The following is a 26,360-nucleotide window of genomic DNA, read 5'->3' on the forward strand; positions in this document are numbered from 1 at the left end:
CAACTCTTATAAAAGGAAAACATTTAATTTGGTGGCTTATAGTTCAGAGGTTCAGTCCATTATCTTCATGGTGGCACGTGGTGGCACACAGACAGACATGGTGCTATAGAGGAAGCTGAGAGTTTTTCATCTTGATATGCAGGTAACTGGAAGGGAACTGGGACCCGGGGGGTGGCCTGAGTGTATAGATCTCAAAGCCTGCATCCACAGTGACATACTTCCTCCAACAAAGTCACACCTATGACAAGGCCATACCTACTTATAGTACCACTTCCTATAAGCTTATGTTGTCCAACTGCATTCAAACTACCACAGGTAGTATTTACAAACAACAATATCCTACAGAAATACTCAATGAAATACATAAATGAAATTCAGTTTTTCCTAAAAGGTATAAGCCCATATTGAAATCACACATGGAACCTCTCTTGTGTATTGGAACTACTATATGTAACATGCAAAACATGTCTTAAATCTATCACAGAATGGCTAAAATCAGTCACCTCTCCATATATCCTGATTCCTTTCCATGGAGAAATGTATTTAGAAGCAAGGCATGTTCATATAGTAAGATTAGGGACAGTAAAATGTCTGTGATCTGAAGTTGCTTTTTTAAAAAATTTATGGCTCCAACAATAAGATATTTTTCATGAGTCATATTTTGATTGACTTGAACAACTCAAAGAATAACATATCTTTAATACACTATTCATATTATGACAATATTAGCTATTGACAGGAATATGTCAGAAAGACTATGAAAGTGTTTCTTGTTTGGGATAATGGCATCAGTTGCAGAGCTCATCACATTGTTTCCTCTAATTCAGAAATGCTGGCTGCCCCATTGTTCTCTGGATCTGTGTTTTTTGGGGAGCCTAAGAATGGGCCTTTCAGAATGTTGCTTGTCTTCTGGGTTTTAGTTAATTTTAAAACTTACCCAGTTCCAAGTGCTCAACTATGTATGAATGGTTTGCTTGTATTAACCTCACATCACTCAAGGCTCAAGAAACTTCAGGAATGAAGGTCTTAAAGATGTAAGATCAGATAAATGGGAGGGGAGCTTACACACCATGACTTTTGTAGAAACCATGGTGGTAGAACACAAAAATCTAAAGTATCTTGTGATCCCCTTCCGAGATCAAGTCTGTCAAAATTTCACCACAGATGATGGAGGGGCTCCAAAAGCTCTACTCTTGAAGTTAAATAAGTTATTGGCAATTGATGACTCCTGAAGAAAAATAGGCTATAACTTGAAATGGAGTGAGGAGGATGACACAGGTAGAGTTGAATAAAGGAAAGCAGAAAGAGATAATCACATTTTAATTAAAATATTTTAAAAGTTATAATGCCAAATTACATAAATCAATAATCTTGAACTATGACTTTTTTTTTTTACCATTTTGTGTTTGTTTTCTCAGAATTATACTTTTGAAATCTATCCATGTTGACATAAGTTGGAGTAGGCAGGTCTTCTAGAATTGCCTTTTGTGACTACACACTTTAGATTCTCCTCACACCGATGGCTTCTTAGGAATTCTGCCAAAGTTTTGCTTCCTATGACCCTTACAATGCACATTTTTTTTAAAAAAAAACTAAATAAGCATTTGTTCTACCACCAAACATTTCATTTTTGCTCATATATCCTACTCTTGATGGTAAAAATATGTTTTCAGTTTTAAGAGTGGAAAAGTTTAGTAATCAGTTCTATCTCTTACTTTGTCTCTGTGTCTTTGAGAGATAGTGAGACAAACAAAATGGGACAGAAAATCATCCAATTCCTGGTGAAGTCAGGTACCAGATCAATCATAAGATGAATATTTCCCTGAAATATATTAAAAGAATATCTCATTCATTCAGAATTATTCATTACATCTTAACAGAAGTAGGACTATTAGAATGTATTAAAAATAGAAATAGCAAATATAGATTTCCTACTTAGAAAAATAGTTAATGCATACACACAAACCTCAGTCTCCCTCATTTCCTGGCTGTCACAGAACTTTAAATTATTCTAATATAGGGCACCAATTAGGTCATGGTTGTTTTGAGATAGTTATTGTCTTTCAAACACAGTGCAATCATTATGGCATTTATAGCCCTACTCTGGAGTTTTTCCTTACAGGATTTTTCCTCCAAATCACTCTGACCTGTTGATAATTTAAATCTAACAACCTGATTAGGTGAACAGAGGCATTATAGAAACTAACTAGTATATTAGACAACCAAACAAGGTCAGAGGAGAGAAGAAGGGATGGTGTTAGTGAGATAATTACCTTTTTCTTGGCCCCTAATGAATTCATTTACTAATGCTTGTAATATTAGATTGACAACTTGTAATTTATCTAATTGTTCCATAAAATTTCAGTGCAATTCTGAAGAAAAAAACAAGAAACAAACAAAATCTGAGGTGTAGTTCTAGCATCTTCAAGTATACAAAATAATTTTCTAAAGACATTTTTTCTAAGAAGTGGGCAACTTAAAATTAAAAAATGCAATATATACTGAAATAGAAATATTTTAAAGTAACTGGGTCATTTTTCCTGGTCAAATTTAAATAAAGTACAAATAACGTGCTCATTTCTCTTGGGAAAACAGTTGGCTGACTTGTGTATGAATGAAAATACTAATTCTAACATTTTAAAATTAAGTCTATCAAGAGAAGTTAAGTTTTGGTGCTGTAAAACATGCTGATATTGTTTGATTAACATTTTTATTTTATTTATGTATTTTAAAAGTGTTGTCAAAACTGTAGTTGCATGCATGGTTGTAAGAAATGATACTGAGCAATCCTATGAATACAACTCCAGTCCGAATTAAAACACATTAAAACCCTCAGCCCAATTTCATAAGCAGGGCTATTTGAGGGTTCATCACTTCCCACTGCCCTTTAAAATCCATATGCATCTCCCTGTTACCCTGGAGCAGACCCTTTTGTCATCACTTTAAGGACATTTAATGAATGGGATCTCACAGTTCTTGAACATTGAATAATGGCTTTTTTTCCACTCCATATTATTCTTAGAAATATATCCACTTTGTTTTGATCATCAATAATACATTCGTATTATTGCTGAGGAAGATGTTCCATTTGTTGTTTAATCACTCACCTCTTGAAAGGTGTCTGCATCATTTCTTGTTTGGTGCCTTTGTGACTACTTAAGGCACACCAATGGGACAGTTTTCACTAAAAATACATTCTTTTGTTTCTTGAGAAGAAGACATAATAGTGCCATTTTATGGTCCATATGTTAGGTGAATGCTTATATTAATTTGGAAATTCCAAACTGTTTATGTAGTTGCTTTATTGGGTTAAAACCCTACCTTCAGGTGCAAGTCCTCCAGGTTCTCTTAGTCCTCACAGAGTGTGTGGGTTTCAGTTTTTGCATTAATCATTTTGATTGGAGTATGGTCACTGCTTACTGTTACTAATACCTGTTTCTGTTGCATGAATAATAAAATCCCAAAGACAGACATTGGAGTTCAAGCTGATGATCAGAAAAGCAAAGCAGCCAGTGCTCAAGAGTTCTCACCTCTAGCAATGCTCAGACCACAGGGGTGATCCCCTAAACCTCAGATTGCATCTGCAGACTGCACTGCCCTCCATCAAGTCTCAGGATCCCAGACTGCTATGCTCTCCTCATCGTGACTGGAGACTAATTGCCACACGAGACCCTTTTCTTCTTCCTTATATACATCTCTAGTGCTAGGATTAAAGGTGAGAGCTCTGTTAATCTTTTGGACTGATTCACTCTTGTGTAACCCAGGGTGGTCTTGGATTCACAGAGATCCATTTGCTGTCTTCTGAGTCCTGGGATTAATGGTGTGTGCCACCACTGCCTGGCCTCTATGGCTGGCTAGTATGGATGCTGGGATTAAAGTAATGTATCACCACTGTCTGGCTCTATGGCTATGCCTAGCTTTGCATTTTGACCTCCAGTGGCTTTATTAAGTCATAAATAATATATCACCACATGTTTCAGTGATGGCTAATGACTTTAACATATTTTCACAGACATACTACCTGAATATCTTTTTCCAGAAGGTCCACCATGGTTTTGTCTCATTTATATTCAGAGTTTTATCTTTCTTTTGAGATGAAGAGAATTTTGTATGCTCTTCAAATAAAATTTTTGTAAGTTAATGAAGCTGGCAAATAATCTTTCAGTCAATATGTTACAATTTATAGTCATGTTGGATTATGGCTCAGTAATTTTGAAAAATCAATCTGTTTATTTTGTTCTTTTTATTTTTTGAGGCAACTATTTATTTATATGTAACTCAGGCTGTTCTAGTTCCTGTAATATACATCACACCTGGTAATAAATTATTTTTCATTTGACATACCAACTTGAGTTCCCTCTCCTTCTCCTGCCCGCTACCTCTCCCCTTCCCATCCCCCTTCTACTCCTCATAGGCAGTAAAGCCTTCCATTGGGAGTCAACAAAGTCTGCATACCAAGTTGAAGCAGGACCATTCTGCCACCCCCTGCATATCAAGGCTGACCAAGGTATTCCACTTCAACTCCCCTCAAAAAGATTAAGCTATATAACTGTCACTCACATTCAGAGGGACTAGTTTAGTCCCATGCAGGTTTCCCTGCTGTCAGTCCATAATCCATTAACACCCACTATCTTGGGTCAGCTATCTCTGTGGTTTTTCCCCATCGTAGTCTTAACCTTCCTTGTTCATATGATCCCTCCTCCCTCCTTTTGATTGAATTCCAGGAGCTCAGCCCAATACTTGCCTGTGGGTCACTGCTTCTGCTTCCATCAGTTACTGGATGTAAGTTTTATGATTACTAGGGTAGTCACTAATCTGATTATAGAGGAATTTGTACAGCCACTTTGGAAGTCAGTATGATGGTTTCCAAGAAAATTCAGAATCAATCTACCTCAAGCCCCAGCAATTCCACTCTTGGGCATATAACCAAAGTATGCACAACCATAGCACAATGCAGCATTATTTGTTAGCAGAAACTGGAAACAACCTCGGTCATTCATTTTTATGGGTGTCTTTGGAATCAAACATTATCACTCTTGGCTGTCTCCAAGAGTCTCAGGATGTTTTATAGTCTTTGTGATAAAGGAAAAGCTCCTAGTGTAGAACCTCCATCATGTCTGAATTTTGAAAGTTATAAAGGTTTAGAGTTATGGTCAAAACTTGGACACAAGCTACCTTAATTTTCTTACATTTTATTATACTTTTCCCTAAGTAGACATGTGTGCAGTTGTATTATTTGCTAGAATATAGCAATATAGTCATATTATTTGCAGCAATGTAACTAGAATTATACAAAATTTATATCAGTGTTATAAGAAAATGGATCAAACCCCACATTTCATTGAGGATTCCATAACATGGGTGAAGATAAACAAATCCAGTTAGGCTAGGTGAGACATAAAACTTGCAAGGATTAAGTGCAACATGATAATATTTATATGGGAACAATGCAATTCAAATGGTCATACATTTCTCACTTATATTTTTTTCTAGAGCATACCTTACTTGTGTTTTAAATCTACAAACAATGTTAATTGGCATGGATGAATATGAAACTGATAAGATGCAAATAAATTTCTTCTTATTAAAACAGGCAAAATGATTTTATTAACAAATTTCTTATTTATATATGTGTTTTCTTTTTTGTTTATTTTTTGTTTGTACATATAACCACATTTTCTCATGTCTCCTATCTTCCCCTCTCTATCACCCACTCATCCTCCTCTGTTACTCTTCAGATAGGGAATTGCCTCCCATAGGTAACTAGCCATGGTATATCAAGTTGCAGTGGGACTAGACAGCTCCTCTCTTATTACTGAATGTGGCAATCTGGTAGGAAGAAAGGGTCTTAAAAGCAAATAACAGTCAGAAACTGTTGCTGGAGTTTTCTTGTCCAGCCAGGTCCCACAGCCCTTCAGCCCCAAATAATCACACAGGATGATATATGAATTATAAAATTATTGGCTGATGGCTAGGACTTCTTATTGGCTAGTTCTCTCATAATTATTAATCCTTAACTACTAATCTATGTATTTCTACATGGCCTTATCTTAGCAGAGAATGCCTGGTGAGTCCTGTATTCTAGTCTCTAAATGGAGTCCTCTGTGGTGCCCTCCCTCCCTACCTTTCCCAGAATTCTCATCTCCTAGCCCTGCCTATGTTCTTGCCTCTATTGGCCAAACAGCATTTTATTCATGAAAAAATAAGAGAAACATATATACAGAAGGACATCCCTCTCAAAAGACAGGCCCTGATCCCATGAGTTCAACGAGCTACACAGCTGTGGCCCATGTGCAGAGGGCTTATGTTGCCTGCTTGTCAGTTCAATCTCTATGAACCGAGATTGGGTGATTCTGTGGTTTTTGTTTTTTTGTTTTTGGTGACCTACTGGCTCCTACAATTTTGCCCTCCCCTCTTCTGCAGGATTCCCCCAGTTCTGCCTAATGTTTGGCTGTGGGTCTCTGCATCTGTTTCCCTCAGTTGCTGGGTGAAGCCTCTCTGATGACAATTGGGCTAGGCTCCAATTTATGAGTGTAGCAGAATATCATTATGAATAATTTTATTGCTTCTAGTTTGGTTCTAATCTAGGTCTCTAGACTATCCTACCTCTGGATCCTGGCCTTCAGGTGTGGGCACCCTGTAATGGCATGGATTTCAAGCAGGGCCAGTCATTGGTTGGTCATTCTGACAATTTCAGAGCCAGTTTTACACCAGTAAATCTTATAGGGAGGATAAATATTAGGTGTACAGGTGTACCAGTCCCTCCACTAGAAGTCTTACCTGGTTACATGAAATGGCTAGTTTGGGATCTTTATCCCTCATTGCTAGGCGTGTTAGTGAGGGTCACTCCCATACATGGATAGAAGTTTCCATTGTACTAGGTTTCCAGATCACCCCAGAGAGGCCCCCAGATTTCAATTGTCTCTCAGTAATCTCTCCTTCCATCATCCCCCTTCTTGAACTTTCCTGTTCCTTGCCTATGCTGCCTATACAGGCCCCTTCCCGGGTTTCTTCTTTTTCCCCTTCACAGTGATATTAATGTTACTTAGCTTCTCTGGGTCTTTGGATTATAGCATGGTTATCCTTTACTTTATGGCTAATATCAATTTGTAAGTGAGTACATATCATGTTAGTTTTTCTGTATCTGGGTTACCTCACTCAGGATGATCTTTTCTAGTTCCATCCATTTGCCACCAAATTTTATTATATCATTGATTTTTAACAGCAGAATAATACTCCATTTTATAAATTTACCACATTTTCTTAATGTTGGAGATAGCATCTAGGTTGTTTCTAATTTCTGGCTATTATGAATAAAGCTGCTATTAAACATAGCTGAGTAAGTGTCCTTGTAGTATCTTGGAACATTCTTTGGGTATATAACCAAGAGTGGTGTAGTGGCATATTGAGGTAGATCTATTTTCAATTGTCTGAGAAAATTCTATATTGATTTCCAAAGTGGTGGAACAATCTTTTACTCCCATCAGCGTTGGAGGAATGTTCCCCTTGCCCCATACCCTGTCACTTGTGTTTATTATCTTAGTCTTTCTGATGAGTATATGATGTCAGAGTCATTTTTATTTGCATTTCCCTGATGGCTCAGGATGTTGAACATTTCTTTAAGGGTCTCTGCAACATTTGGGTTTCCTCTGTTGAGAATTCTCTGTTTTGATCTGTAACCCATTTTAAAATTGGATTATTTGGTTGTTTAATATCTAGTTTCTTGAGTTCTTTGTATGTTTTGCCAATCAGCCCCTTGTCAGAAATGAAGTTAGTGAAGATCTTTCCCCTTTTTGTAGGCTGCCATTTTGTCCTTTTAATAGTGTCTTTTTCTTTACAAATACTTTTCAGTTTTATGAGGTCCCATTTATTGTCAACATTAGTGCCTCTGCTATTGGTGTTCTGTTCAGGAAATTGTCTCTTCTGCGAATACATTCAAGGTCCCCTTTCTTTTCCATCAGGTCCAGTGTATCTTGTTTTATGTTGATGTCATGTCTTTTATCCACTTGGACTTGAGTTTTGTTTAGGGTAGCAGATATGAATCTAGTTGCATTTTCCTCCAGGGTGGCATCAAGTTAGACCAGCACCATTTGTTGAATATGCTTTCTCTTTTCCATTGTATAATTTTAGCTTCTTTGTCAAAAATCAAGAGTCCATAGGTGTGTGGATTTACTTGTGAGTCTTCCATTCAATTCCATTGATCACCCAGTCTGTGTTTATGCCAATACAATGAAGTTTTTATTACTATAGTTCTTCAGTACAGCTTGGTGTCTGTGTTGGTGATAAGTCCCGAAGTGTCTAATTGTTCAGGATTGTTTTGAGCTATCCTGTTTTTTTTCCACATGAAGTTGAGTATTCTTCCAAGGTCAGTAAAGAATTGTATTGCAATTTTTATGGGAATTGCATTGAGTCTGCAAATTGCTATTGATAAGGTAGTCATTTTTTATATGTTAACCCTACTGATCCCTGAGCATTGTTCCATCTTCTAATATCTTCTTCAATTTCTTTCTTCAAAGACTTCATATTCTTATTATATAGATCTTTTACTTTCTTGGTTAGAGTTATACCAATATATTTTATTTTATTAGTGGTATTGTGAAGGGCATTTTTTCTCAGTCTCTTTATAGTTTGCATATAGGAGGACTATTGATTTTTTTAAATTTATTTATTAGTTCTAGTTAGGGAACAAGCTTGTTTTACATGTAAGTCCCTTCTCCCTCTCCCTCCCCTCACCCCCATCCCTCCTCCCCACTCCAGCCTACCCCCACTCCATCCACCCACCACTCCCCAGGCAGGGTAGGGCCCTCAACGGGGGCTCTGCAAAGTCCAACAAATCTTCCTGTGCTGGGCCTGGGCCCTTCCCCATGTGTCCAGGACCAGAGTGTAACCCTTCACATGCGATGGGCTCTCAAAGTCCCTTCTTGCACCAGGGAAAAATACTAATCCACTACCAGAGGCTCCCAGGAGTGCAGAGGCCTCCTTATTGACATCCATGTTCAGGGGTCTGGATCAGTCTTATACTGGCCTCCCAGACAGCATCTGGGGTCGATGTGCTCTCCCTTGTTCAGGCCAATTGTTCCTGTGGGTTTCTCCAACCTGGTACAGATCCCTTTGCTCTTCATTCCACCCAATCTTCAACTAAATTCCCGATTTCAGTTCAGTGTATATCTGTGGATGTCTGTCTCTGCTTCCATAAGCCACTGGATGAGGGCTCTAGGATGGCATAAAGAGAAGTCATCAATCTCATTTTAGGGGAAGAGCTTTTAGGTTATCCTCTCCACCATTGTCTGGATTGTCAGATCGTGTCATCCTTGTAGGTCTCTGGAGATCTCCCTGGTTTCAGATCTCTTCTAGGACCTATAGTGGCTCCCTCTGATATGGTATCTCTCATCCTGCTCTCTCTCCTCTATTCTTTCCCCAACTCAAGATTTCTGCTCTTCCATTTCCTCTCCTCTACTCCTCTTCCCTTGCTCTTATTGTAGCAGCTCCCTCCCCCTACCCTCATGCTCCCAATTAGTTCAGGAGTTCATGCCACTTCCATTCCTATGGAACATTTATCTCTTAGAGTCCTTCATGTTTCCTAGTTTCTTTGGTGAAGAGGATTATAGGCTGGTAATCCATTACTCTAAGTCTAAAATTCATATATGAGTGATTACATACCATGTTTGTCTTTTTGTGACTGGGTTACCTCACTCAGGATGGTTTCTTCTAGTTCCATCCATTTGCCTGCGAATTTCAAGATTCCATTGCTTTTTTCTGCTGAGTAGTACTCCATTGTATAAATGTACCACATTTTCTCAATCCATTCTTCAGTTGAGGGGCATCTAGGTTGCTTCCAGATTCTGGCTATTACAAACAATGCTGCTATGAACATGGATGAACATATGTCCTTGTTGTATGAACATGCACTATTTGGGTATATACCCAAGAGAGGAATGGCTGGATCTTGAGGTAGACTGATTCCCATTTTCCTGAGCAACCACCATACTGATTTCCAGAGTGGTCTTACAAGTTTGCACTCCCATCAGAAATAGAGGAGTGTTCCTTTTTCTCCACATCCTCTCCAGCATAGCTTGTCATTGGTATTTTTGATTTTAGCCATTCTGACAGGTGTGAGGTGGTATATCAGAGTTGTTTTGAGTTGCATTTCTCTGGTGGACAATGATTTTGAGCACTTTCTTAAGTGTCTTTCAGCCATTTCATATCCCTCTGTTGAGAATTCTCTATTTAGTTCTGCACCCACTTTTTATTTCATTGTTTGGTTTTTTGGTGGCTAGCTTCTTGAGCTCCTTATATATTTTGGAAATCAGTCCTCTGTAAAATGTGGGATCGGTGAAGTTCTTTTCCCATTCTGAGGGTGGTCGTTTTGCCCTACTGACTGTTTCCTTTGCCTTGCAGAAACTTCTCAGTTTCAGGAGGTCCCATTTATTAATTGCAGACCTCAATATCTGTGCTACTGGCGTAATGTTCAGGAAGTGGTCTCCTGTGCCAATTTGTTCAAGGGTAATTCCCACTTTCTCTTCTAGAAAATTCAGTGTGGCTGGATTTATGCTGTCCTCGAATTTGCTCTGTAGACCAGGCTGGCCTCAAACTCACAGAGATACTCCTGCTTCTGCCTCCTGAGTGCTGGGATTAAAGGCATTTGCCAACAATGCCCGGCTATCACAATGCTTTTAAAAACCACATTGAATGTGAAATCCATGCAGCAAGTGTTTTGTCAAAAACTCCAATTATTTTGTTGCATGGCTTTGGGTTATTGCCTGATATTTAACTTGCTATAGTGACTTCTGTAAATAGTAAATGATATATTGCCATAAAGTTTTGATTTCTATATAACACTTTTATACTTTCTTCTTGCTATTTCATTGCAACTTCATGGAATGTATGTAAAGCCATTCTAATTCATATAGCATTGAGTTGCTATATGTTTAATTAGGATGTTTATTTTTTAGTTTTGTTGCTATAACTAAAGCTCAGCACATCTACTAACATGTAGAATTTTCTGTGAAACACTATGTTTTTCAGTATTTGCATTTACCTTGATGAGCAGATTTATTCTGGTATATTAACAAATTGCATGCTGAAATTGACTGATTTTCCTTGGGAAATTATACATTTTAGCTCTTCTTTAGATTTTATATATTTTACTCTCATCTTATTCTATTTATAAATTCTATAAACTTATACCTTCATTGCAGCCATTTTATTTTTCATGTGACCTTTATATTCAGCACAACATATCATTATATAGCATATAATCTGAAGAGGAAGGTCATTTATGGGCTTTAGCAATGTGTTAATATTTTCATTTTCCTGCTCTGTTAGTGTATTTTTCTTTACATATTAAAATCAGTGAATGTTAGCTAATAGAAATGTTTTGATTATACATCCCTTTTTAAAATAAATTATTACTATTTTAATCCAAAATCTTCATCTCTATACTTTTCATAACTCTCCTGTTGTACCTGTGTCATGGAGAGTAAAAATTTGCTATTAAGTAATATTAATTAATATCTACTGTCATCTTTCTACATATATTCATTTATAATGAATCCATAAGACTACAATAATCACATTTGTTAAGTTTACATAAAAATGAGGATTTGAAAATCTACAATTTAGAACATGAACATGTTCAAGGAGCTGTGAGTAAGCTACCATTGATGCTGACATGGAATTAATTATTAATGTTTGCTTTTCTATATTTTATACCTGAACAACCCTATATGCTAACCACTTGTGGACTTCATAATTATTTGATACTCTCCAGTCTCCTTTTCTTAGCATCTCATACAACTTCATAACTCATCAAAATTTTTATGAAATTATAACCTTGAAGTTAATCTTCTGGGAATTCTCATCTTTATCTAACATCATATGTTCTCAGAATGTTTTAAAATTTTGCTGGAGAGTTAATGAACCATTCATGCATTAAAGAATTTGTGTTAGCACAAAATTTTAGCATTGTGCTTATTCCGAGTCTTAACTATAGTGCGTTAAATAGAAAGTTCTCCAAAAAGGAGTATGACAAAATATAACTATTTGTACATTCCATTGATTGAGTATGTAAAAATACCTCTAACTACTTTTAGTTTTTTGTCCTTTACTTTGTCCTTTACTTTAATCTATTAGAGGGAAGATATACATAAATACCATAACAATATCCTTTAAAAATGGCCCATTTATTTTATCATAAAAAAGAGAAGTCATAAACCTGAAAGATGCAATATTGGACCTAGAATAGTGATCAGAGATTTCTTGCTTAAGAAATCATGTCCTTAGATGGGCAGTGGTCATGCATGCCTTTAATTCCAGCTTTTGGGAGGCAGAGGCATCTAGATCTCTTTGAGTTTGAGGGCAGCCTGGTCTACAGAGTGAGTTCCAGGACAGCCAGATCTGTTACACTGATAAAAACACTGCCTCAAAAAAATAAAATAATCATGCCCATAATAATCTATATATTATAATAAATTTAAATTTGTACTATGAATAAAGTTTAGATTCAGAAAATGTATTATTAATATAGTTTTCATATAACCTTTATCACATTTCTTCTGTTAATATAATGCTCCTGTCTATAGAACATTTAGCAAATTATGAAAAGAATATTGCTATACTATTATTTACTAGGAATTCAACTTAAATTTCATGCTCTTCTGTGAATATCCCCATTGTACTATAGGATCTAATCCAAGTTACTACACTGCATTCATCTATCATTTCCTTTTAACATCTCTTTGGTATAGTTTCTCAATCTTCCTTTCCTATAACACAGGCATCTAAAGTAGTACTGATTTTTAGTTCTCTAATCTAGGTTACTCTTTCCCATTTCTAACAGTTAGATTGAGTTCATTGTTTTTTGGAAGAGCATGGAAAAGCCATAATGACCTCCTGGTACAGGTTTTCCAGCAGTGTGCACTGTGCATATGTGATATCACTGGTGATAGTAATAGGTGATAATTTTGTCCAGAAGAACCTTCTCATTTTTCCACTTTCAAGTTTTGTTCTTTGGAAGTTAATTTCTAAAACTGTCCAAGATGCACAGAGCATTAAGTTCCACTTTTTGTAGTATGAGAATACTTAAAGATGTTATGTAAAATTATTCTATAAGAAGCATTTTTCTTCTGTGTAATTTATGAATTTATTCAACCATTTGCATAGATCAGAATGGACTCATGCATATTTATTTTTAACTTTGGATTACATTCTTATTATATTTGGGTTACATTTGATACAGCTTCATTTTTCCTTTCACCACATTCTTTTGACTTTGATGTCAGTATCTCTTTCAGTTTGGTTTCTTTGTCCTGAAATTTTTGTACACTTTTGCTTTTGGAGAACATGAATAAGTACTTTGAACTCAGGTGACCCAAAGGTCCTTTGTGTTTTCCTATTGTATATATAATAGCAACTCTTTATAGAGAGCCTTGGTTTCTTTTATTGAATGATGACATTCAAAAGTAGAGATTCAGGGACTGCAGTAGTGTTTATTGTTAACAGGATATCAATGGCAAAAATGGGAAGTATAGTCTCATACCACATATTGGGTAGTGGAAATAATAAAAACTTTTGTGTAAGCTTTGAAGAAGGTGCTTATGATCTATGTACCAAGATCAACCTGTTAACGAGTCTGGATTTTCTAATCCCATTCCTTGACTGCCAGTCTTTACATGTTACACCTCTGTTTATCTATCCCCATGTAATCAAATTTCCGTTAATAAGGATGCTTATCAACATAAATAAGATAATACATTGAAAATTCCTTGAAGTAAGCAAGATTTGGTTTTTAGCCTATATATGCAAATTTAGAGATACAATTTATTGGATACCCTGAATACACCTGATCATAATCATTTCTGTCTACCCATACTGTATAGGAAATAAATGTACAATCTACTCATGTAGATCTGCCTATTCCTCCTCGATATTCATGAAAACTTAGCATGAGTGAACTAAAATTTGGGTTATTAAGTGTGTTAAACTGGAATCTTTGGCAGAAAGTACCTTACATTTAGAAAGCAAATTAACTAAAAGCTTGATAATTGTTAGCACTGTTATTTTGTGAGGCAGAATGTCTTCATTCTGATTTCTGATAGTTGATGCTTTATACAAAAATTTATTTTATTTATATTATTTAATATACATTTATTCATAGCTGAAAATCTCAAACCTGTGGTGTGGGTTTGGCTTAGTACAACAGTGCTTGCCTAGCATGTGTGAAACCCTGTGTTCAGTATAAAACACTTCAAAATAGCTTCACTTGTGTATACTGAAATATAGATTATTAAACAGATGGATTCATAAATTTATCATAAATAATTTTAAAGAAATAAAAATTGACTGCAAATATATATTAACTAAGTATGATATTCTCCAGAGAATAGCATTAATGCTAGAAAGAGTAAGTATTATTAACACATATGTTTGCTAGTTCAAAATAAAGTATTGTAAATGAATTCCATTTTTTTAGGACCATGATTGAAGTGAAAGAGGCTAGCCTATGGTGTTCTCATCCTACTTCTGAATCCACCTTATTTCTTCTTTACACATGCAGCATCAGCTTAGATAGCTGACAGATTCATTTTGTTATTCCATGTGAAAGAGCTTCAACTTCTACAAATGGTGCTGGCATAACTGGTTGCAGACATGTAGAAGACTACAGTTAGACCCAAGCCTATCGCCCTGCACAAAACTTAAGTCAAAATGGATCAAAGATCCCAACATAAATCCAGCTACACTGAACCTTTTAGAAGACAAAGTGGGAAATACCCTTGAATTAATTGGTACAGGAGACCGATTCCTGAACATTACACCAGTAGCACAGACACTGAGTTCATCAATTGATAAATGGGACCTCCTGAAACTGAGAAGCTTCTGTAAGGCAAAGGAGACAGTCAGAAAGACAGAATGGCAGCCCACAGACTGGGAAAAGATATTCACCAATCCCACATCTGACAGAGGGCTGATCACCAAAATATACAAAGAACTCAAGAAGCTAGTCTCCAAAACACCAAACAATCCAATTAAAAAGTGGGGTACAGAACTAAATAGACAATTATCAATAGAGGAATCTAAAATAGCTGAAAGACACATAAGAAATTGTTCAACATCCTTAGCCATCAGGGAAATGCAAATCAAAACAACTCTGAGATACCATCTTTCTCCTGTCAGAATGGCCAAAATCTAAAACACCAATGACAGTTCATGTTGGAGAGGATGTGGAGAAAGGGGAACACTTCTCTACTGCTGGTGGGAGTGCCAACTTGTACAGCCACTTTGAAATCAGTATGGCGACTACTCAAGAAAATGGGAATTGGTCTATCACAAGATCCAGCAATTCCACTTTTAGGTATATACCCAAAAGAATCACATTCACACAACAAGGGCATCTGTTCAACGATGTTCATAATGGCACTATTTATAATAGTCATAAACTGGAAGCACCCTAGATGCCCCTCAACTGAAAAATCGATAGAGAAAATGTGGTACATTTACACCATGGAGTCCTACTCAGCTGAAAAAAAAAAAAACAATGTAATCTTGAAATTTGCAGGAAAATGGTATCTAGAAGAAACCATTCTGAGTGAGGTAACCCAATCACAGAAAGACAAACATGATATGTACTCACTCATATGCAGATTTTAGACATAAGAGTAAGGATTACCAGCCTACAATCCACACTACCAAAAGCTAATAAACAAGGAGGACCCTAAGAGAAATATACATGGTCCCCTGGAGAAGGGGAGAGGGTCAAGATCTGTTGAGCAAATTGGGAGCAAGGGAAGAGGGGGAGGAAGCGAGGAGAATGAGGAGGGGAGAAGAAGAGGGATGCAGAGGACATGAGTCAGCAGAAAGTTTGAGTCAGGGGAAGAATAGATGATAACAAGAATGCAGATACCATAATAGAGGGAGACATTTCTGGTTTGCAGAGTAATCAGGCACTAGGGAAATGTCTGGAGATCTACAAAGATGATACCAGCTAACAATCTGAGCAATGAAGGAGAGGCTACCTTAAGTGCCCTCCCCTGATTATGAGATTGATGACTGACTTATATGTCATCCTATAGACTTCATCCAGCAGCTGATAGAAGTAGAAACAGACACTCACAACTAATCACCGAACTGAACTGGAACCCAGATGCAGAGAAGGACCAGTGAAGAGCACAGGGGTCCAGACAAGGCTGGTGAAACCCACAGAAACAGCTGACCTGAACATCCAGGAACTCTTGCTCCCCAGACTGATAGCTGGAATACCAGCATGGGACTGATCCAGACCCCAGGAACATGGGTTTCTGTGAGGAAACCTCAGAAATCTATGGGCCCTCCTTAGATAAGTTCAGTACTTATGCATAGCATAGTGTGGACTTTGGAAGCCCATTCTATGTGGAGGAATACTCCCTGAGCCAAGACACACGGGGATGGGCCTAGGCCCTATCCCAAAGGATACGATGACACCCTATGGAAGGCCTCACTATCCAGGGGGAGCAGAAAGGATATGTGATAGATAGGGTTTTAGTTGGGGAGGGGGCGGTAGGGGAGGACGGGTGGGAGAAGGGAACTGGGATTGTCATGTAAAACAATCCTGTTTCTAATTCAAATAAAAAAAGTTGGAAAAAAAAGAGCTTCCAGAATGAATTCAATAAAACCTGGTGCTTAAAGAAAAGAAATCCCAGGGCAATGTGCTATTTTCAAGAGATTATGTTTTAAATCAAATGAGTATTTTGTTAAAAAGTTTTTCTTGTCTTCTCATGGTATGAAACAATAAAGAGGCAAATAAATGAAAAGATTAATTTACTACTTACTCAGGTTAATTACTATGCTACATACCTTTAGGATTTTTTTAACATATTCACACAAGTTTGAATAAAATTCTCTCTAAAGTAATATCCATAACAAACTCATGAAGCTTACCTTATTTAGAAACAGGGTTTGGTAGATATTATAAAGTTAAAATGATTTTATAATGGATTAAAATGAGTACTAAATCATAGAAAACAATTATTCTTCTCAAGAAGAATTCAAGTATGTAAATGTGGCAAGAGAGCTAGGTACACAGAAAGGTTATTTGTGTGGACATGTTACCAAGTATGGAAGAGAGGAGAGGAGAGTATTCCCCTAGCAATGTCCATGTCCAAGGAGACAATTTTGTTATGGCAACTATAGACAGTGAATACAGCAGAGATATTTTATTCATAAAAAGAATTAAAGATGAAACAATTTTGAGAGACAATATAGCATGTTTTAAACTTGATAGTCTTTTGCATAATAGAATGTATTTAGAGTGAAACAATTTTATGAGCCAATCTCATGCTCTCTGATCATGTTAGAACATCTAACCTCTTGATATAGAGGGAGCTAAATTTATCTATAAAGTTTCTTTCAATATACAATATGTGTTTGTGCATATACATACTTCAAGAGTGTGGCTTAGTATCTAATAAATAGGAAGAGTTAATTAGCATCATTGAAAGTTCAGAGTATAACAAGGCAAGTCAGCAAGAGAAATAACTTAAAATCATAAGGTTAAAATATATGGTATTTATTTAGGAAGGTTTTCCCTAGAGTGGCAAATTAGAATTAAAAATAAAATGTGATGTCTACCTAGAAATCATAAATTTATGGTAGCTGATTTGACAAATTAGATTCCTGGCCAATGTATAACTACTTTTACTGGATAATTAGTCAGAGGATGTATTTTATCTCTATAAGAAACAAACTTCGTGGAACGGGAAGAAGAAAGAATATATAGAAAGAAAATTTTCAACCAAAATTAAATGGGCAGGCACTCTAGGTAAGATCTGACTGTTATCAAAGGACAATGTTCACCATGTATTAAGTACTCAATATAAAGGTTGGACATTTAGTATTTCATGGACCTTATCCTTAAGAAGTATCCAGCTACTTAGGAAAAGCTATAGTCCTTGATAATTTCACTGTACAATTTAATCTAGGACACAAACATCAACAGATATTTTACTTTCTTATTAATAAGGATCTTGTCTACCATACCTTTTCATTTATAACACAATCTCTGTTATGGTGGTTGTGGAAGTAATCTGCAATAGTTATTGTAAAACAGAGGCATCACTGAAAGTGATGGGATACTGTATGCTCTTATCTCATGATTGGATAAACAGCATTCAACACTTCCCTTCTAACAATGTATGTTGTATTCTTGCTTTTGAAGTAAGAGGGAACAGACAGCTTTAAGCTACATCTATAACACTAACAAGTTTTTCTCAAAGTTTTCCTGCTAATGCAGGTTCTGGCTGTTTTCATATTTCTCCAGCCTGAGCTTCCTTTTCTGTCACCACCTGTCTCAGTTTGGGTTACTATGACTCTGATGAAACACAATAACCAGAGAAACTTGGGAAGGAAAGGATTTATGTGGCTTAGGCTTCCATATCACAGTGTGTCATTAGTGGAAGTCAGAAAAGGAATTCTATCAGGGCAGGTACTTTGAGACAGGAGCTGATGCAGAGGCCATGAATGACTGCTGCTTACTGGCTTGCTCTACATAATTTACTCAGTCTGATTTCTTATAGAATCCAGGATCACTAGCCCAAGGAGGCACCAGCCATAATACCTCATACCCTACCAATCACTAGTTAAGTAATGCCTGCAATCTTGACTATGTGATCTTTGGGTCTTATGGAAGTATTTTCTCATTTGGGGCTCCCTCATTTCTGATGACTCTAACTTGTGTCAAGTTGACACAAAAGTAGCCAGTACACCACCCATGAACATAGCCTTGCCCTTGGAACTGTAGAAATTTAACAAAGCAAAGGAAATAACTTTTGTTTTTTGTAGTTGGTAACAAGATTACATTATGAGAAGCTTCCAGTGCATTCTTTGTGTTGATGTAAATCAGATCTGTTTTAGATGATATATAAAACAAGTGAAGTATAAATTGCACCATGTATATATTGGGTAATATTTAAAGCAGGTTAACATTTTCTCATCCTCAAATAATTGTTGGTGTTTAATGTAGAAAGTTTTCAGATTTATTTCTAAAGCTTTTTGCAAAGCATAGTTAATTATTGACTTCTATGATCACCCTACTGTCAAGAACACAGCAAATTTTCTTACTAACTACTAATAAGTATAATGTCATAACCATTAATTGATATTTCTCCATTCTTCCTGTATCCTCCATTTACCAGCCTCTGGTAGCTACCATTCTATTCTTGCTAATATGAAATTAACTTTCTATCATTCCACTCATTAGCAGAATCATGTAATGATTGTTCTTTCATTCTGGCTTATATCAATTTGAACACACTCAGACTTATACATATTCTAAGCCCCATGTTTTTTAGGATGAGTATAATTGCATCACCCATGTCTATCAGATTTAAAAACATTTTATTAATATTTTTCTTGTAAATGGTGATATTTCATATGAGCATTTTCACATAGTTCATTGTGTGTTTTGAACATAGATATTTATCCTCTAACCTTCCATGTTACAGTACTCACCCCTCCTATTCCGCTTCCTTATCCTGGACATTCTCATTTTGGCTTCCAGGTTTCATGGACATATAAATTATTTTAATAATATATTCATGTCTCTATATGAGAAAACATATGTGGTATTTTTCTTTCTGAGTCTGCCATAGTTTGTTAATATGATTATCTCTATTTGAATCCACTCTATTAAAAAAACCAATATCATTCTTTATGACTGAAGGTAGCACCAATTAATTCATCCATACATCTGATGAAAGATAGCTATGTAGATCCCATAATTTGGCTGTAGTGAATAGTGCTTTTGTAAACACATATGTAAGTATCTCTTAAATATATTGACCTTTAGTACTTAGTCATATATTCAGGATTAGCTTTCATGGTTTATATTGTATTTCTAATTTAATTTTTGAGAAATATCCAGTGTCTGGACACATTTAAGCCTTGCTGTCCAGGAATGTGTATTCATTTTTCTCTGAACTCCTTTCAAATTTGCTTTTATTTATTGGTTTGATGATAGTCATTCTGATACATTGAGATAAAGGCATAATTAACTTTTAATTAAGATTTCCTTGATAGCTAATGATGTTGAACATTATCCTTGTATTTACTGGTCACTTAGATTTCATCATTTGAGAAGTGTGTGTTCACTTCATTAGCCCAATTTATTGATTTAGTTTTTTGGTATTTAATTGTTTGAATATGTAACATATTTTAGGCTCTAATTGTCTACCAAATATACAATTGACAGACTTTCCCCCCATTATTTAGGCTGTCTCTTCCCTCAGTTATTTGTTCCCTTTGCTGTACAGAAAATACTTAATTTCCTCCTGTCCCAGTCAGAAACTACTGCCCTGTTTACCAGACATCTGTAATCTCTTATATAGTCATTGCATACATTTACACCCAGAGAGTTTTCCTTCTGTTTGCAGATATTCTGGTTTTTTATTCCATTTGAAATTTATTTCTTTACAGACTGAGAAGTAGATCCAGTTTCTTTCTTCCCTATGTGATGAATACCCAGTTTTCCTAGTACCATTTACTAAGGAAACTTGTCTCCAATGTAAGTTTTTCCCCGAATTCTTTTCTTTTTCTCTTTATTTGTGACATCTTTGTCAAAAAGCAATTGGCTATATACATTTATGTCTGAATATTCTGCTCTATTTGTTTATACTATTTATTTACACCTGTTTTATTATATTTCGTCAGTGCCATACTATGTTTGTCACTATATCTCTGTATTGCAATTTGTGGTTAAATAACATGATACCTCCAACTTTTATTCTATTGCCTTGATCATTATATTTGCTTTGGTAACATTATGTTTGATACTTATGTTTCATAGTACACTCTGAAATCAAGTAGAACAAATTTCCTCAGGATTTCTTTGACTATTAAAATCATTTGTGATTGCCTCCATATGTATTTTATAAATTCTTAAATTAATGAAATTGAATTTTTGATGAAGGAAATAAATTGTTACAGGGAGCATCCTTGCTTTTTTTAAATATTACAGTTTTGACATTTCCCATACATAGTACTAGTATATTTTACTATTATAAGTCATATTTCTTCTATACGTAATTGTCTTAGAATTGTCATCATGATACAATGATGAAGTTTTCCAAATTTCTACTACATATCTGTCGAGAAGTTTATATATAATTTTGTACTTCATTATACTTCATTATTATACTTCATTATTAGCATATGTTGCACCATTCTTGCATCCCTGCCATTTGATCATAGCAAATATTATTAATGTGATGACATACTTGGCTTATTAGCATTTTTAAGAATTTGTTCTTCAATATCCATTAAGAAAATTAGCTAATACTGTTTTCTTTATTTTGTGTTTTTTCCTTTGATATTATTTATCAGATTAGTGTTAACCTTATAAAATGCTCCTATAAACTATTCTCTTTCCTGTGTTTTGGAATAATCTAGGAAAACCTGTATTAGATATCAGTTAAAATTTGAAAAATCCCAGAGGGGATCCCGCTTTAACATGGCCTGATAGGAGTCTTTAGGCTATTAATTCAATATCATGATTGTTATTGGCCTATTAGTATTTATTTTCTCATGATTCTGTCTTGGCAAGCTGTTCAGGCATTTGTCTATTCCATTTAAGTTATCAAATTTGTTGGTGCATAGTTGCTCGTAACAGTCTCTAACAATCAAATGCATCTGGTGTCAGCTGTAAAATCCAAATTTCCACATCTTTGACATCCTCAAGTCACTTTCTGTCCTAAGCAAGGATCCCATTTGCAATTAATTCATTGTGGAAATGGAAAAATCATTTTTCTTCGATGGATGTCACCAGGTATATCAATCAATCCAGGGTAGGTCGCTATTCCCAGCAGTAGTTAGCCAATACAACACAGATTTTTTCTTTTTGTACCCTTTCTTTTTCTTTTTCTTTTAACCTGAATTCTTTAATTACCACTCATATTTACATATCCATCCCCCCATTTCCTCACCCTCCCATCCTCCCAAGTTCCCCACCAACCCCCCCCCAAACCATCTGCCAACTCTTGCCCAGGGAAGTTAGTTTCTTGTTTTTTGTTTCTTTTTATTTTTAATTTTTTCTTGTTGCTTTTAGTTTTATTTGTGAGAGAAAAATAACTTATGATTGGGTGCTCAGGAAAGTGAGAGGAGTTGGGGAGGGGAAAATAAAATCAAAACATATTGTGTGAAATTTATTTTTGTTTCATTTATTAAATTTATACAAAATATCATACAATATATTTAATTCATGTTTTCCCCTCTGATAATTCCTCCAATATTTCCCCCATCTTGCTATCCACTAATATTAATGTTCTTTTGTTCCCTCTCTCTGCTTAAAAATAATAAAGAAATAACCCCCCAAACACCCATTGTTAAAAAGCCACTCACAAAAGTGCAAACCAAAATATATGAACAAAATATCAAAATGTCCAAATAAGTAAAATGGGGCAAAAAGTTTACAGAAATATTATTGGGTTTGTTTGCATCATCCAACTCCATGTGGGCATGGGGCCTGACATGAATTTGTTTATATACTCACTGTTATTCCATTAGGAGTAAACTAATTTTATTTAACCAGGGGGAATCAATTATAGATACCTTCTAAAATTTATTGTTACAAAAACACTTACAAATTAAAATATTTTATATGCTACTTTCAACATTCTTTTCTTTTCTAACTGTGTACAAATAGATGATTCTTTATTTTACTTCTCTTTGGTGCATGCTCCTTTCTTCTAGTCAGACTTCCATTGCATTTTTATATCATATGCTTTTATTCTCAGGCATCTGCAGAAAATTTTAAATTGCCTCATTTTTTCTTTTGAGCTTGCTGTTGGTGTATTGACAAACTTCTCTTGACTGTCCTAATATTAGATAAGTTTCTTTGAAAGAGCTATTTTCAGTTTTACACCTAAGATTTCCTGTTTGCTCCATCTCTGGGATCTTATATTTACCATTAAGCCAGTTCATTATTTCCTGAAAGAATATGATGATTATTAGCTGCAGTGCCAACTTGCCAAGAGAAAGAACTTGTTGAAAACCCTTATTCAGGCTTTATTTATGTTTGTCTTTCCAGGATTTTTTTCTGGGTAATTATTCTAGTTTATTTTTAATGAATTTATTTTGTTTTTATTAGAAAGAAAATTATTTTACATGTCTATCCCAGGTCCCTCTCCCTCCCCTCCTCCCTTGCCTCCTCCAAATAACATCCTACCTATCCCATAACCTTTCTGCTCCCCAGGGATATACATGGCCCCCTGGAGAAGGGGAAAGGGACATGATATCTTTCCAGAATTTTTATTCAGGCTATCTATGTTATTCTCAGGCTATTTTCGATTCAAATACTTCACCATTGCAAGCCTAAGGCAAGATTTCCTATTGTCTGATGTTAGTGTGTTGCCAATATTTTAATGCTAGATGCTGATTAAAACTCTATTTTGGTCCATATCCATGTTGGGGTATTATTCAATTGTATGGAAATAATTTATAATGCAGCCTATCCTCATAAAATTGCCCTGGGATTGTGGTAGCTTTAGAAAACTTGTCCACAAACAGAGATCAGGTTAATGTACTATTAAATTCTGCATGTTTCTAGAGAACATCAAAATGGATAATCCTACGTGATATCTGTGGCTACCAGTATTCAAATCTGTTTCACACCCTGAGATTAAAGCTAGCCAAATCCCTGACAACAATATGGAAGAACAAAAGTAAACATTTTCCTGTGCTGCCCACTACTATTGTGATGTTGTATGCAGTTTTCTTGGAGATTATTTATTTTCTTCCCTGTTAGAGAGCTCAATGGCAGACAAAGTGTTCCATGGGAAACTAGGTGGGGCCATGATGGGCCATTAAAGGAACATGGGTGAGAGGCTACTTACAGGAGTTTGGAGAACTTATGGGCAGCTCCATCAACAATGGAATGCTTCTCTTCCTTCCATAAGTTATTAGCTATTTATAAATCCTTAATGTCTGAAGAAGCATACTTTTACTTCAATGTATACAACTGTAGTGACTCCCAATTGCGATGGTCATGGGTAACTCCAAAGAAACAACTACACACCAGGGCACAAGGTATACACATCCATCTATGGGTGGTGCTATTTAGAATAGAACTTAGTAAATCTTGAACAAAAGTCCATTCCTGCCACCTGTGCTACTGCAGGTGTTCCAGCTGTAGGAAATTACAAGGTAGAGAACACAAGAAGCTGTCACATGGTAAGTTTCACTCACCTGGAGCAATGTTCAAGGACACAGTCACATGAATACTCCCTGTTTGTGTTATAGGACAATAAAATCTTACTGTATATTATTTCACATATAATTTAACATTTATTAGTGCAATTTCCTGTTTGCAAATTTAATAGGAAATTATTAAAATTTTTACTTTGAGGCTACATTGGCTGCCTTTAAATTTTCTCCAAAAAATTTCAAGTATTTAATTAACTTCATGTGTCCCTTAATTTGTCTTTAACTGTAATTTAGAATGATGATATCCATGATGACTAAATTGAGTGGATAGCACTTGAAATTTTTAGTCTAATTGAACTGTCTTAGTTACTCTTCTTTTACCATGACAAAACACTATGACCAAGACAACTTATAGAAAAGAAAGTGGTAAATTTGGGAGCATTCATGAAATTAGTCATCTAGGCAGGCATGACACTGAGGCAGTAGTTGAGAGCTTACCTCATATTCACAAGCAGAAGAATAATTGGGAACAAATACTCAAAAATATGATCTTTTGCATACATTCTCATTCCAACCACCATGAACTCTGTGTGTACTCCTTCTACTGACCTTATGACATTCTATAATATAAACCACTTACAAAAAAACATAGTGATGCAATAGATTTGGAATGTATTACTTAATATTCACGAAAATATACCATAATTTTTTATCCATTTTTCTGTTAAGGAACATCTAGGTAGTTCCCAATTTCTGGCAATTATAAATAAAGTTACAATGAACACAGCTAAGTAAATGTACTTGTGGTAGGATTAACAGTCTCTTGGGTGTGTGCCCAAGAATGGTATAGATGTGTCTTTTGGTGTCAATTCCAAATTTTCTGAAACACCACCATGTAAAGGCTATACAAGTTTGCGCCCTGAGCAACATTTGGAGGAATGTTTCTGGCTTTCCCCATCCTCACCAGAATGAGAGAACCCTCATATTACTGATCTTAGCCATTCTGACAAGGGAAAGATGGAATCTCAAAGTAGTTTTGATCTTCATTTCCCTTATGGATAAAGATGCCACACATCTTTAAGTGTTTCTCAGTCTTTTGAGTTTCCTCTATTTAGAATTCTCTGTTTAGATCTGTGCCCTGATTTTAATTGGATTATTATATGTTTTTTCTTAAGTTCTTTAAGTATTTTGAATATGAGACTTCTATTGTATGTGGAGTTGGTAAAAATCATTTCTCATTTTCATAGGATGCCTCTTGTCCTATTGATGGTGTCCTTTGTCTTAAAGAAGTGTTTTGGTTTCTTGACATCCATTTAATAATTGTTCATCTTAATTCCTGCTCTATTAGTGTTCTGTTCAGCAAGTTGTATGCTTTGTGAATGTGTTAAAAATTATCCCACACTTTCTGTTGTAACAGGTTCAGTATGCCTGATTTTATGTTGAGGTATTGTTCTATTTAGACTATAGTTTGGGTAGGATGCAATATATGGCTCTATTTGCATTCTTCCACAGGCTGACATCCAGTTTGAACAGTGCCATTTGTAGCAGATGGTTTCTTTATTCAAGTGTGTATTGCTGGCTTCTTCATAAAAAATCAGGCATCCATAGGAATGTTAATTTATGTCGGTTTTTCAATTCAATTGCATTTACCAATATGTCTGTTTTATGCCATTACCATTCAGTTTTTATTACTATATCTTTGTAGTATAAATTAAAATCATGGAGAGTGATATTCTCAGCAGTTATTTTATTGTTCATGATTAGGTATCTTGAGTTATTTTTTCCCATATGAAGTTGAGAATTGTCTTTTCTAGGTCTGAAAAGAATTTTGTTGGAATTTTGATGGAGATTGCATTGAATCTTTTTAGGATGTCCAGTTTTACTCTTTCTTACTGATCCACAAACATGGGAGATCTTCCCATCTCCCACTATCTCTTTAAATTCCTTTCTTCAAAGACATGATATTTTTATCATGCAAGACTTTCACTAACTTGGCTAGTTACTCCTAATATGTTGTATGTTATTTGAGGATAATGTGAAGGGTATTGTTTTCCTGATTAATTTCTCTGTCCAGTACATTCATTATGAAGGGCTGTTGAACTTTTCAAAGGCCTTTTCTACTTCTAGCCATATGATAATGTGTATTTTTTTCTTTCAGTTTGTTTATATGGAGTGTTACATTGACTGATTTTCAT

The 26,360-nt window shown here is 35.5% G+C and overlaps 1 long non-coding RNA gene across 2 annotated transcripts; it reads left to right on the forward strand.

Moving 5' to 3' along the window:
- LOC107977318 lies at positions 1–26,360 on the forward strand. Of its 2 annotated transcripts, none has more exons than XR_003481485.2 (3): positions 1–3,715; positions 4,415–4,507; positions 20,443–26,360. It is a non-coding gene; the product is annotated as an uncharacterized LOC107977318 (long non-coding RNA). The 2 variants fall into 2 exon arrangements; XR_003481486.2 differs by lacking the exon at positions 20,443–26,360 and adding an exon at positions 14,555–14,727.

Source organism: Cricetulus griseus, chromosome 2, assembly GCF_003668045.3.
Source record: "Cricetulus griseus strain 17A/GY chromosome 2, alternate assembly CriGri-PICRH-1.0, whole genome shotgun sequence".
In the NCBI taxonomy this organism is placed as follows: Eukaryota; Metazoa; Chordata; class Mammalia; order Rodentia; family Cricetidae; genus Cricetulus; species Cricetulus griseus.